The sequence below is a fragment of the Haliaeetus albicilla genome, chromosome 4, assembly GCF_947461875.1.
Source record: "Haliaeetus albicilla chromosome 4, bHalAlb1.1, whole genome shotgun sequence".
Lineage (NCBI taxonomy): Eukaryota > Metazoa > Chordata > Aves > Accipitriformes > Accipitridae > Haliaeetus > Haliaeetus albicilla.
In genome coordinates, this window is record NC_091486.1 from 7,316,224 (window position 1) to 7,336,110 (window position 19,887).

At 41.3% G+C, this 19,887-nt stretch overlaps 1 long non-coding RNA gene across 1 annotated transcript in view; it reads left to right on the forward strand.

Moving 5' to 3' along the window:
* Positions 1 to 15,400, forward strand: part of LOC138685037 (uncharacterized) — a 186,815-nt gene extending 171,415 nt beyond the window's left edge. The window contains exons 5-6 of the long non-coding RNA XR_011324272.1: positions 3,486 to 3,657; positions 9,756 to 15,400. This is a non-coding gene — a long non-coding RNA (uncharacterized lncRNA). The remainder of the gene's footprint in view (positions 1 to 3,485; positions 3,658 to 9,755) is intronic.
* The last annotated feature ends 4,487 nt before the right edge of the window (positions 15,401 to 19,887 follow it).

The window sequence follows — 19,887 nt, forward strand, 5'->3', positions numbered from 1 at the left end:
ATTTGCCCTCCTCCATTTTTAAAATGGGATCAAAATGGAATTTCCTTCACCTGCCGAGCTCAGAGCTATTGCTGTCTTTTCTCTTCTAAACCTCCTTTTTTGCTCAGTTGCTAGACCAGCCTCCCTCATGAGCCTCTTCCCGGGAGAAGCAGCAAAAAAGGCAGAATTGAAGGAAAGACGGAGCAAAGGTGGTTGTTTGCCACTTCCCCGTGTCTTGTCTTCTGAGTAGAGCTGCTGTTTTCCCTCACGAGAAACTAGAGCAGTTAATTACATGCTCTGCAGCCCACGTCACCCACAGTAGCTGCAGCCATGTGCTCGCCACAGCCTGATGCCCATTCCTGCATCCTGGCTGGCGATGCACCACACGCCGTGCTGGGGACCACAGGAGAAATCCTCTGGGGCAGCTTGTCCCACCCTGCACACCCCGGAGCAGGGCTGCTGGCCTGTCCCTGGGCAGGGGACACAAGATGGAGCCACTTGCTTCTCTTATATTGACAGAAATGGGAGAAATTCTGCTGCCTTCGTTACTGCGGAAGAGGTGGTGATGTTTGACTTGCTGGTTCTTGCTGCTGTTTTTTTTCCCCATTCTTAACCCACCAAAATAACTTGGACAGCTGCAGCGCTCAGAAAGGGCCTCTCTTTTCCTCCTTATTAATTGCACAGCTGAGCCTGTGGTCTTTGATGTTGTTGCTGTGAACACTGATAAAACCTGAGGAGCTTTAGAGCATGAAAGTTGCTGCAACGAGTTTTTCTTGCTATTCATGTGTCAATACCCTATCGAGTCAGCAATTGTCTTAAACCTTTATTGCAAGTCAATGGAAAATAAAGGAAAAATTTCTCTGTAATCATTTTTTATAAGACCCTTCTGTAAATCCCGCCTCACATGCAAATTCACATGTGCTTGCTGGGTTTTATAGCATTCCTGGAATTACTGCTCAAAATGTTTTCACTGTTACATCAGGTGCTGGTGAGATACCCTGATAAGATTAGCATTTAGGAGGGAAGGGCACGTCCACCCAGAGACACTTCTGACCAAGCAGTGCCTAGCGTTGCTGGCAGAATTTACCCTTCTGCGCGATATTGCCTCTTTTTGCATTTGAAATAATATGGCTCCTTAACACACTGGAAAAAAGGTTCTGCATTTAAAAATGCCACAGGAGCGAAGATTAAGAAAGCAAGTGCAGACGCCCAGCTGTTGAAAGCAAAAGCAGTAGGAAATTGGGGGTGGGGGACAGAATTAGCATTCTCCTCACACATTCGCCGCCTGCTCTAATCACAATGCAGGCATTATCAGCGAGCGTTGAATCTTTGTATTATTTCCAAGTTTCCCCTATTGTCAGTCATTGTGACAAAGTGCAGGACAATCTGACACAATGATGAATCACTCCAGACATTGAGTTTTCACATGGCTGTCAGACGATCTCAGTAGGCTGTGTCACCTGAAAATGCCACAAGACTAAAACCATGTTCTTCAGAACAAAAAAGGGAGTTTGGTATAAACTTCACTGATTCAGGACATAAACATGGGAGTCTGGAGGGCTGCCTCAGATTTCTCTTACCCAGGAAATTTCTGCATTTTCATCCAATGTGAATGAAATCAGAATCAGAGCTCAGGATTTATTGAAATGTCTTGCATGCAAACCAGCAAGATACGTTGTCTGGGTTTTTAAATTAAAGAAGTCCTGCATGGAAGGATTTGTACTGTGTGCATTTTTTTAAATACTCTGTTCAAGATGTAATGCCTATCAAAGAATAAGGTATTTTATCCTAATAGTTTCAGTTGCATATATAAAAATGAGTTTCCTGCAGTTTCTTTTTCCTGCATTTCAAAGTTATCTAGCAGGCTTTTTATATCTCTGTGGGTCAGGTAAGATGTAGCTGTACTGATAACTGATTGATACATAGTCAAATGCAAATATGCTTGTTTAAGTACTTGCCTTGCCTTCATGTATATTTGCTTGTCGGTGCTATTGTGAGTCCAGCCCAGAAGAACTTTGCTCTCTCCCACATTATTATTCACAAAGGCAGCTTTCTGAGTTATTTCTGTTCCTGCACAATATTCATGATAGCAATTTGATAGCTTAGCAGTTTCAAGGTTATCAAGTGATTGAAAATCCTACTGCTTACTTCAAGGTGTAACATATAAACTGTACTGCCATCCATTCTAGTAATACAATAGTTTTTCTTAATGCCTTTCATGAACTCCTGATTTAAAGTGTAAGCTAACTTCAGAAAGGGCTTATCAGCCCCAGACTTGGTTGGTGCTGCTCAGCTGTTGAATAGAGTCCCCTGAGTTTGTATCACTGCACGTAGCACTTAAGCAGGCAATATTTAATCTTTTTCAAAGATATTGATACATCAGCTCCCAAATGAGGACATTAAACCGCAGTCATAATGAGAAACAAAGAAGTGGTTATTTATCTCATGTGTCGAAGGGCTAGTGCTCCTTTGATATGAATCTCGTGAGCAAGAATTGCAGATTGTAGATCACGGGGGTTAACTATACCAAGGAGCAGCTACAGAGCCATATGATACAGTAGCATTTGTTAATGATGAACAAATAAATGCCACTGAATGCTTAATGAGGACATTGAAGAAAAGCCCATCATTTCTCAACCTGTTTTGGAGGCTCCCAGCCACCCACTGAATTTTGGCTGCAGATGTAGTTTGGGTGGTTTCTGATTGGTGGATAGCATTGCTTGATGGAGTTTACATGGTGGCATCTGCTTAAGTAACAGATGTCTGTGCCACTGAGGTGCTATGTTCTCACTTTTTATATATAGAGAAATTGCTTCTCAAAGAGTTTTTATTGTCTTTATGCAAATTAAAATACAAAGTTCTTCTCCTTAAAGGATCCTCATTATAACAAGAACCTTAAATAATCATAAATACATATGCAGCCTCATAAAATCTTTTGCTCTTTGGATATCAAGGAAGTTCCTTCTGCGCTGCCAATTGTGCATGAAATTAGTTCTTATTTCAGCTACCAGTATGAAGATACTAGCTTTTATTCAGTGAAGCCCCACTGGATTTCTAAACAAATAGTGCAGAATAGTTGTTTGTGCCAAAGTATTTCAAGGAGGAAATTTTGCATTCTGTTTCTTATGCAGTGCTGAAGAGTAAGATAGAGCTCTGTACTTATTCCCTAGAAGCCTGGTGACAGAAATATATGGTTTTTAACTTTCCTTTGCCAATTTTCTTTAGTAGGCAAATGTGTGACGTCTTTACGGATTCTTTTTTTTTAACCAGGGATTGAAATCTGTGAATGAATCATGCCTAGAAAAATGCCCACAGATGCCAGCCTACTTTGGGCTGTGTTAAGCTACCCAAGTCCTTACGCTTCTGGTTCATCTTACATCATAACTTTGCGTCAGGTATGACTTAGTGCCTTGCACAGCACTAGATTCCCCATCTGTTTTGTTTCAGGCACAGAGAGGGATGAAGGAAAAGGATGAAGGAGAGGGATGAAGGAGAGGGATTTCCAGGCACAGAGAGGGATGAAGGATCTTTATCCTTTGCATTACCTATGTACGGACCAAGCAAGATGGCAGGTGCTCCATAGCATGGCACCTTCAGGCAGGATGAAAAGAAGGGCTGCTAAGGGAGGCCATGGCCCCAGCCCAATTTGCACAGGAGTGAAACCAGACCCTGAGGCAGGTAAGACTGTACTGTAACAGGATGTTTGGGGGTTTTCTCCTATGGGCTACACATAGGACAAAATACACATAGTTCAGGACAACAGCTCCTGAGCTGAACAAAGTGATCCTTGATGAGGAAGGCAAGATGAATGTGCTAATACCAGACTAGAGCCTCTACCAGCCACTTCCAGACCCTTCACAAAAAAGTGTATGGAGTTCAGTCAGCATTGAAAAGCACCTGCCCGTCACCTCATCACCCTTAGGCAGAACAAATTGCCCCACAAGGACCTCTGAGGTCAGCCTTGGCTGCCAACCCCAGAGATGATTTGGCTGCCCCCACCCCCCCCTCCCTGGCACCCACACAACTGGGGCAAGCGAGGCACAGGGCTGCTGCCTGGCAGGGATGTGTATCTATGTACCTTCTCTTCCTTCATGTGGGCTCAACAATCACCAAACCTATGGTAACTTGAGAGAAATGGCCAAATCCTTGCAGAAAGGGGAGCCTGGATCATGTCTGGTCTCATCACATAGTTTGTGCTTGGTTTTTTTCCTTTTAGAATATGTTGTATTGAGGGAAAATAAATTGAAAAAGAAAGTGAAGGGAACAGAAAAGTGATTCTTGTTTTTTGTCCGACCTGTGGGATGTGATGCTGTAGGAGGCAGAAGCCAAAGTCTGTTCAGTGGGTAAACCTTATTTTAGATAGATATTTCTGATATGACCTTTTCTTAACAATATTTTTTTCACATATCTACCCAATAGACTGAGTAAGGAGGTGGTGGATGTGTGGTGTATTATTAACCTGGTGGCAACAACATTAATAACATAGAAGGGTGCTTTATTCTACTGCCAGCGCTCACATCTGTTTCACAAACATTACCAAGATAATCACATTCTTCCTGCATCTGCTTTGCTTTAGCTCACACAGATAATTCAAGGGTAATGCACCTTGTCTAAGCTAATTCTAAATGCATGCCTCAAACACAACAAAAAGTGCTTGGTGGGTATTTTGACCCAATGCACTACATCAAAGTATCCAAGGTAGCTGTAAATGCTTTGAATAAAATTGGACAAAAATGGGCATTTGTCCAGCTATGTTTCTGACTGGCAGTTGTTTGAGTTTTAAACTTTCCCTTTATGTGAATATATACCAAATTACAGTGCAACCTGTAAGTTGTTCAGGTGCTTCAGTCAGAGCTGTGCTAAGAGATAAAAAGTACAACGGACAGGTCTAAGATGAGTCTTGGAACTGACACCTGACCTTTTCAGATAACCTGCAGGTTATCAAAATTGCCTATATGGGACGACACCTTTGAGACAATGCACGTAACGTGGAGGAGCTTGGAGCCCTTTGGGTCCAACTCACTGGGACTTTGCCGAGTGGCTCCAGACATTAACTCCTGAGAAAGGGAATCATGCAGATGACCGTTGAAAGTGAGGCTAAATGAAATTAAGTGAAATTGATAAACATAGTAAATGATGTACTTAATAAAAACAGAATGTTTGTTGCTCATTGAAAATCAACAAGAGGTCGCATGTCTGGAGGAAGCCTTACATCCTCACTGAAGCTGTACTTGTTGCACACTACGCATCAAATCCTGGTTTGTATGGTTAAGAAATATCAGTGACCATTATTATCAGCAGCTTCTGTTAGGTACTGTGATCAGGTAATATCTAAGGTGGCAGAAGCTTGAAATGACACCATTAGAGAGGGGAAAGAAGGGAATTTATGGAGGCATCATTAGCATTTCCTTTTCAAACTTCATGCAAATTTCTTGGAGGAACATATGCTGAGAGTCCTCTGTTAGCACTTGAAGCCAAAAGGAGTCTCCTCCTCAACACTGGCTACCACCTGTCATCTTCTAAAAAGTATGCCATCTGGTTTCAGATAGCTAATACTACATTGGACATCATTCCATTCATAAGCTTGATTTCTTCTGATAACTTCTTCTAGTAACTTTTTTAAATGTTACTACTCCCAATAATCAGTATGATAAATCCATTTAAAAATAAATTATTAGCACTATTCCTATTTGCAAATACGTTCACCTAACAAACTTTATCGGTAAAGTTTAACTTGTGTTTAACTGACATTACATTAAAGTGCCCATCAACATAAAAAAGCAAATAAAAATGAGGATTTTTCAAGCAACTCTTCAGGTTGTACAGACAGCAGAGACAACTCTGAGTCCCTTCTAAAACAAAACCAGCTTGTGTGTAGCAGATCAACATTTGGATACATAAGATGGCAAAGAGGGGTCTGAAAGAGGTCTTTATTCCTCATCTTTCAATGCTAAAATGCAGAATTAGGCATTTGAAAGCAAAGGCAACAGAAAATCAACAGAGAAAACAAGTGAGCTTGTCTCCAATAGGAAAATTATTTAGTGCTATGTAGAATGATCTACGAGTTATCTTCTTATTGCACTAATAAATTGTCACAAAACTGTAGCACAAATTTGATTTGAAGAGAGTCCTTGCTTTATGTTGGGGATCTGCATCAAATGGCAGGGTGTTTGTCCCAAGGTGAAGAACTGCTTCAACAGTAAAAACACATCCTGATTTGATCGTTCATCTCACCAACATTGTAGTATTGAGTTTGGGGGACTAATTTCTAAACTAGTGCAGTCTAAGTGTGAGTTAATTTATGCCTATATTATTTTTCTCTGCTCTCACTTGTTCATGTCACTGATATTTTGCTTTCCTGTCTCTGTTGTCCTTACTGTTTTGCTATCTATGTATTTTTTATCTCAATATTCTTATAACATTATAATTTCTGTAATCCATCATAAAAAGCCAATACAATTCCATCAGTAGTTAATCATTTAAATTAAAAGCAATGTGATAGGAAACTTAGGAAGACTTAGAGCATGCTTAGTGGTATTCAGATATTGGCCAATTGTAATCTTGCCTGCAACTGGTGCTGTACGTGAGAATTCCTCATGGCCAACAGGAACAAGGAGCAAACCAGGACAAAAGGCTAGATCCTTCTGCAGCTTGTAGGAAAGAGATTTTAAATTGTCTTGTTGAAACACACACACACACAAAACATTGCCCTGTCATTGGGAATAATAGGCAACAAATTGATACAGTCATTAGGGAACTGAAAATGAGAAGTATAGGAAACAGCAATTAAGCAATTTCAAGCCTAAATCATAACAGCGCAAGAAAAACTCCCCAGATGCCTTCACAGCCTTTCAAACAATCACTGGATAAGTTTTGCCAGGAAAAAAAAAAAAAAGAGAGAGAGAAAAGAAAAATGAAAGCAAAATCAATACGTATACTCAGAAAACACAGAACTGCAAAATCAAATTAATGAGGGGAAATTCCCAATGGATGGAAGAGGAAAGGACATGTGAGGACTGCACAGTCCCCTGGGGCAGTGGTGCAGGACATGGCTTTGCAGGGAGGAGCCATGCAGGAGCCGTGTGCCCACCAGCCCCATCCCCAAGCCCTGCTGCTGCCTCGGCATGCCGAGCCCTCCCAGGGACCTCCTCGTTTTCGGCATGGGATTTCTGTAACTGTGTCCACGATGGAGGAGATTCACCTTCAATGGGTGATTCGGGGGACTGGGGGGATCTCCTCTGGGAAGCTCCCCCAAGAGCCTGCTGACCCCCTGGTCAAATCCCCTCCTCTCAAAACACAGCTGGGTAGCCAGAGCATCCTAAAATACCCACACCTACACAGTCCAAACCAGCTGATGGGGGCAGCCTGGCAGCCAAGGAAATATCCTAAGCAGAAACTTAACAGCACTGCCTCCCCTTGTCTGACTGTGTGCTTGTGAGTTCACATTTCAGTCATCATAAGCAATACTCTCCGCTCTCCCAGTCCTTTAAATCTGTGCAATTACTCAGCTTTATCCTTCTAAGCAATTGCGCAAGGGATCATTTGGTTGTTCTTGATGAATTCTCCAGGACAGTTTAATATGGAAGCCCTGAGTCTCTTTGCCTGATGATGAAAAAAATACTGGGGTTTAACAGGCTTGACATTGCTTGTGCTTTTTCTGATGATGACCTGAGTTGAAGTCCTAACACTGCTGTGTGTGTAAGCTTTCCTGAGCACAGCCTCATTTTTTGCCAAGCAACGTTGCCCATGTGTATATCGAGAATTTGGGAATTTTGTCCTGAAACTAACTCCGTGACTAAGGAGGAGTCTGACTGGGGGTTAGGCACTTCAAATACCTTGTAGCTGTTGGTGCAATGTCCAGCATGGCTACAAACTCTTTTGAACTGTGAAGTTATTTTGTATATTCCCAGAGAACATGTTTCAGAGAAAAGCTGGATTTGCAGACATGGGCCAACCGTCTGGGCAGCGTGCATGCAGGAAGGTGCATCTTTCTGAAGGAACGAGACCCATTACACATGAGCGTATTTCTTTGCTTCTAGTGTGAAATATGTCTTGCCAGAAATGTGTCTTTTCATGACCAGTGGAGGTCTTGAGCACCTGTTTATCTTTAATAGCATAAGCAGAAAGTAACGGAAATTATTAACAACAACAACAATAAAAAAAAGAACCAGATAAAAGACAGCTAACTATATGAAGTCTCACATCTTAGCTCTAGGTAGTGCAATCCTCTGAATATCTATTTCTTCCCATTTGTGTGATTAATTGACATCTTGTTAACTGCTCATTAGGGACACTGCAAATTAGTGTGGAACAAAATAAACACGTCACAACAGAGTAGAGAATTATACTGGAAACAAAACTGGGTTTTAAAAATACATTTAAGGAATCAACCTGTGTTACATACAAGGTAAACTGGAGATTGAAAACTTTCTGAACTGCTGCTGGAGAGTATGTGGTAGCCTGCGCTGTACTCGCAATGCTGTTCTGACTTTGATGAATTCCAGACTGTGTACTGTCTCTGGCCAGTGATCTGAATAGCAAGAAGTAGTCACACAAAATGGTTTTTAAAAAGATATTCAAGCTTATTGACATATTAGTCCAGTGGAGTGTATTTCTTGGTTAATTTATACACATCTCTGAACGCTCAGATTTACATGTGAATAAGGTTTCAAGTCAAGGTGTCCTAATGATGAAGGCTCGCTGCAGAGTTGTCTGTAAATATAAATGCTGCATATAGAGCAGGAATATCTAATCTATAAAGTACCTGCTTTACAGTGCACTTTAGAGGTAGTAGTGCTGAGGACAGAAACCAGCAGTGATCCGACATGCAGAAATCCAATGCTTAAACCCCTTCTGAAAATTCCCCAGGTCCCTTCTCTCCATGTCTGCAGGCAGATGTCTGTCGCTGCAATAGGACCATGTGCATGCTGGGGGCCTGAACAAGTGCTTTTGCTGGACCATGATTACCACACAAGCCATTACACTGATATTGGAGATCTGGAAACCAATGAGTACAGGCAAACCAGCTTGAGATACTCAGATGAAAGGAACTGGCAATGGACTGAGGTTTCTTCTCTTTGTTATGCTTCTGAGGCTCCTGGGTGCTATGGTAATAAGGTAGATAGATAAGTAGTAAATAATAATACTAATAAGTAAGAAAAGGATATAGCTACCAACTTCTGTTCACAAAATAGGGCTAAAATTATATCCCCTTTATGGTCAGAGTAAGAACATTGAAAGTGTTAGCATAAGTCCCACACAATGCTTTGAACCTGCAGGGGTGGTGTTGTGAGGACAGCTGTGATTAAGGAGTCAACAGCTGCAGTTCTTCCTAACTCTGGGAACTTCCTAACTCCACAGGGAGTTTCCATCATGATACCATGGCTCCCTGCGCACCTTGCAAAGGGAGCGGTACCGGAGGAGCAGGCAACCGTTGTGCCTTCCCGTACACGGTGCTTGGCCAGGAGAGGTAGCAACTGCTTAATACTCTTGCACATCACAGCAGTGGTATTACAAAATTTTTCTCCCTGTTGCAGCCTGGCAGTTCCACCAGGAATTCTGAGCTAAATGGCATTTTTTTCCCATGCACCAAAGAGTAATTTAATTTGTTTTCTCTCGCTTGTTTTGTATTGCCGCAGAAGAAAGGACAACGACTGATAAAGGGAGAAAGCAAGAGAGCTGTGGCAGAGATTTTCCATTTTATTTATGGTGACAATGTGTAGCAAAAGGTAAAAATAGATCTCAGTGCTGACAGTTTTGTTGCTTCTTGATCTCAGGCTGGCACTTCAGAGCTCCCACCACCACCACATGTGAGGAGCAGTGCCTGAGCAGAGGGATTGGGCAAAGGCCTGCATCCAATGAATGGGGCAACTCTCAAGAAAGCAAAGGTGAAAACAAAATTGCGAACAATTTACAGTTTATTTTTCTTGGAGGAGACACCTCGGGCTAAATCTTGCTCTCCTGAAACTGAAATCAAATGAATGAGTCCTGTGAATGATGAGAGAGAAGACTGGGAACTGGAGACATAGCAAAATCCTCCCAAAGGACAATGTGAGAGGAAAACAGAAATATCTGGCTTCTGTTACAGCCTTTTCCAAATAGTAGCCTATTTGCATGACAGGTGAGCAGTGAATCATGCTGTGTGAGACTTTTTGATCCAAAAAAACCTTACTGAAGGAGACAACATTTCAAAATCAATAGCCTGAACAATGAGCAAGGTATCAGTGGTGATGACCGCCCACTCGAAAACAGAAAAAAAACCTGGTGGGGTGCCACCCAAGCAAGTACAGAATCAGTGATAGCGTTAGCTTTTCTTTTGAAAGCCATTCTTACAGGAATGCACCTCTTATTCACTGTACTGCCTGCCCATGCATGTTATTTTATTAGAAGAAAAGAAAATATTTTAAAAGCATGTAAGCAAATATTGAACAAGAATAATCAAATGACAAAGGAGACAAAGAATGGTCATGACTTCTTTTTAACACAGGGGAGCTGTTCACAAACCACAGAGAGAAATAATGTAAGTATCTTTTCAAATTGGGACAACAGTGTTTAACAGCATGGATATGTCAGTCTTGCTTTTTTTAATATTTTTTTTTTTTTTATTGCACACCACTGGAGGAAGCAGCTGCAACACCCGTTTTCATTAATACTGCAGATGAGATGCGAGTATTGCCACACTTGGCTAAACTTTTGATGTCCTCGAGGGACTGTGTGGGGGAATGACTTTGATGAATCACAGTTGCACTTGAAACCGAGCTAGGAAAGATTAGCGTGTCTCAGGCAGAGAGATTCCACTCACCTGATTTTTTTTTTGTTCTGATGAGATAATTTTTCTAATTAACCTTGATAACATTTCCAGACACACAGGCCTATCCACACATAGATGGAAATATATTTTCAAATGGACATTTCACTTCTATCCATGTTTTCTAGTAGTGAATACAGAATTTTAATACCTCAGCTGCCAACCGATTCTTTTGGGAAACTGAAGCTGAACCTCTTTAACTGAAGCAGAAGTTGCCCATAGGAGCCTTTGGCAGAAATCCAAGCTTCCATAGGCACCAATGTGTTCTGTATACACTGATTGAATAAGGAGAGCAGTATGAACTTAAGAGCAACCTTACAGGTTTTATTCCTCCTTTGATGCTTATCAAGGAAGTCAGTGATACTGTCCTTTTCTGAGCAAGGTCTGAATGACTGTAAAGAACTTTTGAAAGCCAAAGCATGCCAGTACCTGGTCCTTTGGAAATGTTCAGTGTCGGACCTTGGCCTTTCACACCATCCCACTTAGGAACAGGAAGGACCATCTCTTAGTCCCACTGAATTCACATGAAAATCACCCTGGAAGCAAAATGAACCATTCCCCCTGCTCTCACCCTCTTTGTTCAGTTTTAAAATTACTCAAGTGCCCAGCCAGCACTGCTTCCGAAAGTTTTTCAAAGCTTTCCTGAGTCCCCTCGCTCTTGTCTGGCTTTACACCAACACTGATTTTCTGCTATGTAAAGCTGGAAAAGCAGTTCTCCACTTCCCTACAGGATCCATGACGCCTCTCAGAAAGAACAAGTAACTCCCTGGTCATCCTTTTATCACGTCCTTTGAACCTGCTGTGGGTGAGCTGAGGCGAGTGCTGCTCTGAAAGGCTTTCCCAGGGTGCTTGGTGGAGGTAGTGTTTTTCTGTGATACCTGAAAGATGCTAAAGCTTGCTGAGAATGCAATATAAAAAACAATCTAACACATTATCTAGGCTCAAATGCGATAAATGTGAATTTATTCCTAACCATTGATCATATTTCTGTCTCTGACTATGGTGTCACCAATACAGCAGTGTTTAAAAGGAGCTGCAACGTCACTTCATAAACCTTCATACAGGCAGAGGAACCAAGAAACTGTAATATAGGTGACAACTTGTATTTTCCCCAGGAGCTGGGAATTTAGCTTTAGGGAGAAGTTTTAGCAGGATATTTGGTACCAGCTAAACAGAATTTAAGAGAGGGCCAATGTATATGTGAGTTTTAAGAAGACAGTAATTTTAGACACACCACAATTCTTTTTCTCTTCAGATCTTATGCTGGTACCTCATCCCCAATCTGCCTTTCCCCTTCTCAGAGAAAGCCTACTACAGTTTTTGTTGCAGCCGGGTTTATACAAAGCCAATAGTTAGCTGTCCACTTTCATGTGACTTTACAGGTCTTTTAACACATCTGGCAAAAGATGTAATTGCTCTGAGTGAGCACTACTTTGTTAGGCAGAAGTGATCGCTCTGTGGGATTGGCTTTCTTTACCTGTAGCAAGTTTTTTGTGTTGTTCTCCTCAAAGAAGTCAATGAAACTGTCCATCTCTGAGCCAATTTTACAAAGATTGTAAAATAAAAGTGGTTTGAAAACTAAAACATTCCAATACTCAGAAATTACTTATTTTAAAACCCAGTTGTGCCATTCACCTGAACACTCTATGAGGAGGTGCCATTCACGCAAGCCCCAAAGATATTCTTCATGATGGTTCACAAAATAATTTGCAAAAATTTCAGACTTGATACTACATATATATTTTTTTGTACAATGGGTAACACGGTTCTGAGAATGTGTTGTTTTTCCAGGCATACTTTGGTGAGGGGTTTTGTTTCACTTTGCTCTTTTCTGAGGCAGACAGTCTTTCCACCTCGTCAGCCTTTGCCATAACTTTTAAAGGACACAGGCAGAGAAAGAACAGATGGAAATAATGATAATTACTTACTTTGAACGTTGCAAGAAATGCATAGTGCCTATAAGGTCTCATCCAAAGTTAATGGAAAGACTATCAATCTATTGTACTTATATTGCCTCGGTTACCATAGGATCTGAGCACCTCAGCAGCTTTCAGGAATTTATCCTCAGGACTATGTGAGGTGGGGAAGCATATTTTTCCCCATTTCGTTGGGGCAGAGAAGACTTTATATGCTTCCCAAGGTCATACACACTGATGGAGCAGGAATTTGAAGCTAGGTGTTTCAAGTCCTTTAGTTGCCTTGATGGTAACCAGATCCCGTGTGACCTGCTGAATGGGTGGGTTCTAGATCCAGCTCACCCTGACAGGCATCCGTCATCTTTAATCCCAAGCACTTCAAGCAATATGTGGAGTATAGTACCAAGTGTGATGACCAAATGGAGTATAACAGCTATTTAGCCATTTCATAAGCCACAGCACATCAAAAATTGGCTCTAGTGAAGTGAATCTCAAGAAATTACAAAGGCAGTACGAATCATACCAAAATCCACGTGATTTTTCTACAGCTCACTAAAAAAAAGTCATGTCCCTCTCAGATGAAATGCATGTTAATTACTGAACAATGTGTGAACAGGAAACCACTGACAAAGGAGCTTCACTACCCATAAATAATATGACCTGTGCAACTGTTATCAATTAGTAAGTGTAATATGATTGAAATAACCAGTGAGCTGCTAAAGCCTGTGTACAACCCCCATCAGTTAATATTTAAAATAAGGAAACAGTAACTACGCATGATGTAGGGTTTCGGAACTAACTACTAGAGAGTGGGCCTTTGTAAATATGGAAGATGTTTGTGTCAGAAAAGGTAATGGATTGTGATCTGCTCAATAAGCCTTGAAGAACCACTTGGAACTGCCAAGATTAGGGAAGAAGTAAGTAAAAGGTATTTCCTACTGGGGGAGATAACAACCACCGACTCATTGACCACCTACTCAGATGATACCTCCTATGCAAGAGAAGACAATGAAGGGAGAAGATGGAGTTTGTGTGCTAATTTACATGAAGAGCGAAGAAGAAAGGACCAATCATTAAGGAAAATAACAACTAATATGTATTAGTTAAGTGTATAATTATGAGGACTTTTGAGACAAGGGTGTGCTGCCTTGAAACAGGCACCCATTCATGTGTATCAATGAATTAGTCTGAAAATACCCGACTCTGTGTGTTATTGGCTTGCACACCAGGTAAACAAAGCCCATTTGTGGGACAACACAATAATCAGGAGCAAAACCTGTGAGAACATCTCACTGATGTTTCTTGCCATGTTTCACGGCCCCAAGCACCTGGTCCTACCATGTCTGTCATCTCCTTTGATCCACCTCCCACATTGCTGTTCTGGCTTGCTCTTGCTTTCTCACAGGACATTCCTGGGGACAGGGTTTCCCATTTGGCATCTTTTGGCATACGTAAACTATTGTGCCCTGATGTCCTGGTATCTTTTTTCCACTGGTCCCATCCATGATGTCTGCCACCAGTTGGTCACCATGCTTGTGGCTTGCCCTCCCTGGCACATGCACCACAGCATCCCCGTAGCATCAAGCGGCACGAAACTCCTTCACCGTTCCCCAGCCCACACAGTGCTCTGCAACACCCTGGAATTGGTTAAAAAGTTCCCTAGTGTTCTGGTTTCAGCTGGGTTAGAGTTAATTTTCTTCCTAGTAGCTGGTATACTGTTATGTTTTGGTTTCAGTATGAGAAGAATGTTGATGACACACTGATGTTTTCAGTTGTTGCTAAGCCATGTTTAGACTAAGGCAAGGATTTTTCAGCTTCTCATGCCCAGCCAGCAAGAAGGCTGGAGGGACACAAGAAGTTGGGAGGGGACACAGCCAGGACAGCTGACCCAAACTGGCCAAAGGGGTATTCCAGACCATGTGATGTCATGCCCAGTATATAAACTGGGGGGAGTTGGCCTGTGGAGATCGCTGCTTGGGAACTAACTGGGCATCAGTTGGTGAGTGGTGAGCAATTGCATTGTGCTTCACTTATTTGGGTATATTCCAATTCTTTTATTATTATTATTGTAATTTTATTATTGTTATTATTATCATTATTAGTTTCTTCCTTTCTGTTCTATTAAGCTGTTCTTATCTCAACCCATGAGTTTTACCTTTTTTTTTTTTTTTCCTGATTCTTCCCCCATCCCACTGGGTGTGGGAGGGAGTGAGCGAGCAGCTGCATGGTGCTTAGTTACCAGCTGGGGTTAAACCACGACACCTAGTAAAGGAGATTGTGCACAACAGTTTAGGATATGGAGGCCTGGGTTGTAGTGAAGACCCTCCTGCTTTAAACAAAGTGTTTGGGCTAATTACAGCTGAAGATTTTACTCTACTAGAGGAACCAATATTTCATTCATGCACTAAGTAAGTGCTATATCTCACCTTTTATGTTTTGCTTCTGGATGAAAGCAGTGTATAGTTCTGGTGACAAGCAACCCTGCAGCAAACAGAGTGTCACCATGGAAGCGATTGTTTCCAAAACAGGAGGCAAGAGCATTGGGTCTGAAAGGAAACGCAGTATTTTAAATAACACAGAGGACATAAAATTAGTTTTGGGGTTAAAGATTTGGGTGATTGTTTTGTTTTTGAAGAAATAAAACACAAACATTCATCGAACATCTATCTACACATCTGCTACATGTGCAGTGCAATTCTGGGGCATCATGTACATTGCATGTACAAAAATAACATAGATATTAATTTTAAGTAAATGTGTACTACATACAGTGCTCATGTCATTTCTAGGAACTACACAAAGATAGCGTGAAGGGCTTAGCTATGAGAAATGAAATAGTAGGGAGAATTCAGAAACCATAGTTAAAGAACTTTAAAAGAACATCTGAAAAGATGAACCTTTTGATAGGATTTAAACTGCCTATGGGATTCAAGAGCTTTAATCAACAAAAGCAGCTTATTTCATCAATGTCGTGAGCAATAGCAGACAAGGCATCATCAGTGAAGAACACTGTAGAAAACAATTTCTTTGGTTTAAAAAACTGTTTAGAGAAATCTGAGACTCCTCCCTTTGTCTGGTGACCATCTGGATGGATTTTGCCTTGGAAAGCCTGTCCTGAACTTGAAGCAAACAAACATTTGTTCACATGGTGGGAAAGAAAAGATTGAAGCAGCGTGCCAGAACTGGAAAAGCCGCCCATGCATATCAGTGTATTTACCTAGAGCAAGAAAAATGTGCTCTTTGTTTCTGGGACATTATCTTTAGTGCCCTTGTAAAGCTCTCCTTGACCATCCTGCATAATGTAAAGCCAGGGAAAATATACTTCTTTTTTCCCATATATGACATCTATTTCTCTAACATACATTTGCATTCAAGATCCATTACCAGAAGACTCTTGCACCATGTTAGAGGCTCTGAGGGTTAATTTTTGTGTTCCTTAACAAGGTTTTAGTCACCCCAAAATGAGTTTGCGGTAGGCAGTTCCCTGGGGGAGGAGGTGCTACCCTGGCCTGGCAGCACTGCCGACAGCCCGGCCCCGGAACGCACCGAGTGTGTGGAGAGTTTTGCAGGACCAGTACCCAGCGAGGCAGCGGTGCCAGATGGTCCCCCCTCCACCGGGCTGGGCTGCCAGAGCCAGACCCCAGCCATTTTGGGGAGCTGGCTCTTGTGCTGATGGACCCAAAGCCATCAGCTGGTGCCGGGGCCCTATCCAAGACCTATAAAGAGGGATAGACAGTAAACCCCATAATGGGGAGGAAAAATGCAAAGAGGCAGAAATGTTTATTTTCCTTTTCCTTTCTGGTTAGCCATTATGAATTAGGGTGGCACTGTTTTGGATGGACCCTGGACAACTCTGGGCTGCAATATATTCACTCAAACATTCATTTAAATGAGCTGGCAGTTCAGGTGGTGGTTGTTTCCTGTTTCAAGCTATTTAGCATCCCTGGCTGTTTCTTTGCTAACTGAAATATATGATCTCCTTCAACAAAAAAACAGTGACTACTAACTATACACATCAAATCCAGACAGCAACTAAACTTTTATGATCTCAATATTGTCAATATTTACTCAATATTGTCAATATTTACAAGACCTCTGAACCTGCCTCACCCAATGCACAAAAGCAGGAGGAACATTGCATTTCATATTTCTTCTTTTCAGAAATTTGAGTAAGGTGTAAGTAACCTTTCCTATAAAGTAAGTCAGCCAATACGATCCTTCATCTCAGCCATGTATAATTTACAATGTAAAAGTGATGGGTCATCACATTTATATGAATCTGCATATACGGTGAAAAGTTAGAATATTTTGGAAGGAGCTGATACATACTCCACAAAGGAGAGACTGATAAATCGTATACTGGCTCTTGCTTATTTGTGCACCATCATTGCTCAGGCAGAAAGACTAACGAGTTGCCTGACTAACATCAAGTAGTTCAAGGTTGCTTTGCTAGTGTACATTTTGACAGTCTAATGTGCATTTTTGGTGGCGCGAATATAGATATATCTAAAAGATATACCTGAAAGATTTTAAGTTCAAGATGAAACACCTTTTCCTTAAAGACAATTTTGATTTTTTTATTTTAAAATTACCTTGAAGTGAACTTCGAATTACTCAGTGTTGAAATGAACGGCAAAGGTTTAAAAGAAAGTATATGTGTTAAAATGCTTTAAATTCCAGTAAAATCATTCTGAAGTTTTTAGAGCAAATTGAGGGCACCTGTGCAGGCACATATTACCTTCCTGCCAGCATTGCAGAGTCTGAGAGCTGAATTATTAGGAAAGCTCTTTTGCTGGATTTCAGACAAATCACTTTAATGTGCCAAAATTGATTTGGCATGAAATCATCAGTAGACCCTCCAGAATACTAACAGCATTAAAGGCAGAGGCCAGGACTGTCCAACTTGCTTGGCTAAAGTTAGGCTCATAAACTAGTAGTTAGGCATCCAAATTAAAATCTTCTGCTTCCAGATGTGCTGTGTGTCTGTTGGTACAGCTGAAGAGATTTCAGCAAGTGACACATGGGGGTACTGAGAATATGGGGGACGAGGGGAAGAGTTTATCTAATGTCTTTGCTTCTCAGCTCAAATCTTCATCTACAAGCCACAGATGTTGTAGGTAACCACCCCAGGTAGTTGCTAAACCACTATAGTTCTGTGCATTTATTACTTTTTTTTAACAAATCCACAGATCTTGTCTCTGAACCACACATCTTTCTTTTCATCCATCAAAAACACTGGTGCAGCCCAGTGCTCTGAGCAGAGAGCAGAGAGCTGATAGGTGAAGATCACTAACCTCTTCTCCCAGCTCCACTTTCAAGTCCCCTCATGGCCTTGGGTGAAACTTCTCCCAGCCTCTGCTTTCTTGTCCATGAGACGGCGATGACGATGCTTATTTTGTATGTATGCTGTGAACATCTCTCATTATATTCAGCTACTTTCCCTGAAGCACAGATTTACTGTAGAATCTTTGGTATGAAAGTATAGAGCAATATTTTTCCCCCAGCTAGTTGTATTTATGCAATTTAAGAGTGTGAAACAGCATTTGGACCAGGTCTTTAGGCAATAAGATACATACATGATATCTCTGTAACATTTAGGGACAGGAGCCTTGGGTGACATAAATCTGCTTTCTTTAAGTTCAGTGAATTTGAAAGAATTTCCTTTGGTGGAGGTATTGATTCAGTTCAGCTGAGGTCCAGGCCTCTGCCTTTTCAGTAGCAATGTTTCCTAAAACAATTGGGAAAAGTACAGTACAGGAGGAGATCTGCAGCCAAGCAACAACTCAAGGGAACTAAAACTGTCGTAGCTGATTAACAGAAATGAAAGCTGCTCAGAAACAAATCTGAGTATGAATTTGGAGCACAAGAATTAATTGAGAAGGGGATTCTCTTTGTACTTCTTTTAGTAGGTCAGACAGTTTATCCACTAAGATGGCTTTGAAGCTGCCAGCAAAAAAGGCGTCACTGGAAAGATGAAACGAGCCAGTGAGTGAAGTCTTCTGGTTGTCCTAAACCCTACTATTCTGAGTGAATTAGTTGCATGGTGAATAACAGAAGCCTAAGCCGAAGATGCTCCATTAGCCTTTCCAAAGAGATGGCAAGAAAGGGATAGCACTGGCAAGGGATGAGTTGACAGTAACATGCAGCCTTAGTGCAAGAACAGGGGTGTAAAGCTGAAAGGTTGAATTTCTGCTTCATGCAGCTGTGCAATACTTCTTCTTTCACTGCAGAAAACACCGAAGTACTGAACACAAACTCATAGTGATGTACTCCCTTCCTGATGGCATTCATTTAATGGTGGTGTGGGGCAGGTGAAAGTTACAGCGGTGTCATGGTGACTTAGTGGATGGTTGTTTACACAGCCATGAATTCAGTGGGAGTTTTTACACTGATTTTAATACAATGTGGCTCACAAGGAAAAAAAAAGCAGATATAGTCACAGGAATTGGTCAGTGGCATACAGGAAAAAGACTGCAGCTCTTGCTGAAGTCAATGGGAAGAAGGGGTTTCACTAATAACATACATAAAGGCATGTGAGAAAAAGAAATGTGCATTCAGAGCAAAACAAATGAAGTGGTTTTTTCTAGCCTTTGGCTTCTTGAAAATACTGAAAGTAGAAAAATTCACTTTTTAAAGCTGCCTCTGTTTTTAATGCAGAAAGACAATGTGGGATGTTTGTCCTGAAGAGAGCAGGAATAAAAGAGATATTAAGATCTCACAATCCTGGTCTTCCTCATCAGAGAGGAGTCATGGCAGATCATGCCATCCTCTGCCTCCAGCATCCTACCTTGTACCTAAGGAATCACTCATCCTTCACTGCGGATCAGTTAAGCATAAGGAATGGAGGAAAAGAGTATGCAGTCACAGAATATGGCACATTTTAGGAATTAAATTGTGAAAACAATACTTGCTTTGCCCATATTTTTCTGTACCTATAGCTCCAAAACCAATAAAAGAGGCTTTTTGTCATGATGCTGTATTATGTTGTATTTATTGTTTTTTCCAGCCTAAAGTGCTTTGTGTGTGAGATTAAAAAGCTGCAAGTCTCAGGCCATCTGGCCAACCAAATGGATTTAGTGTACAGGATCACTGCCAGATGCATGCCAGTTGTAAGTTTAATTTTTGAACATATAAAGTGCCTGGGGCTCTGTGTCTGTTATTCAGAGAAAATCATGTTCCAGTTTT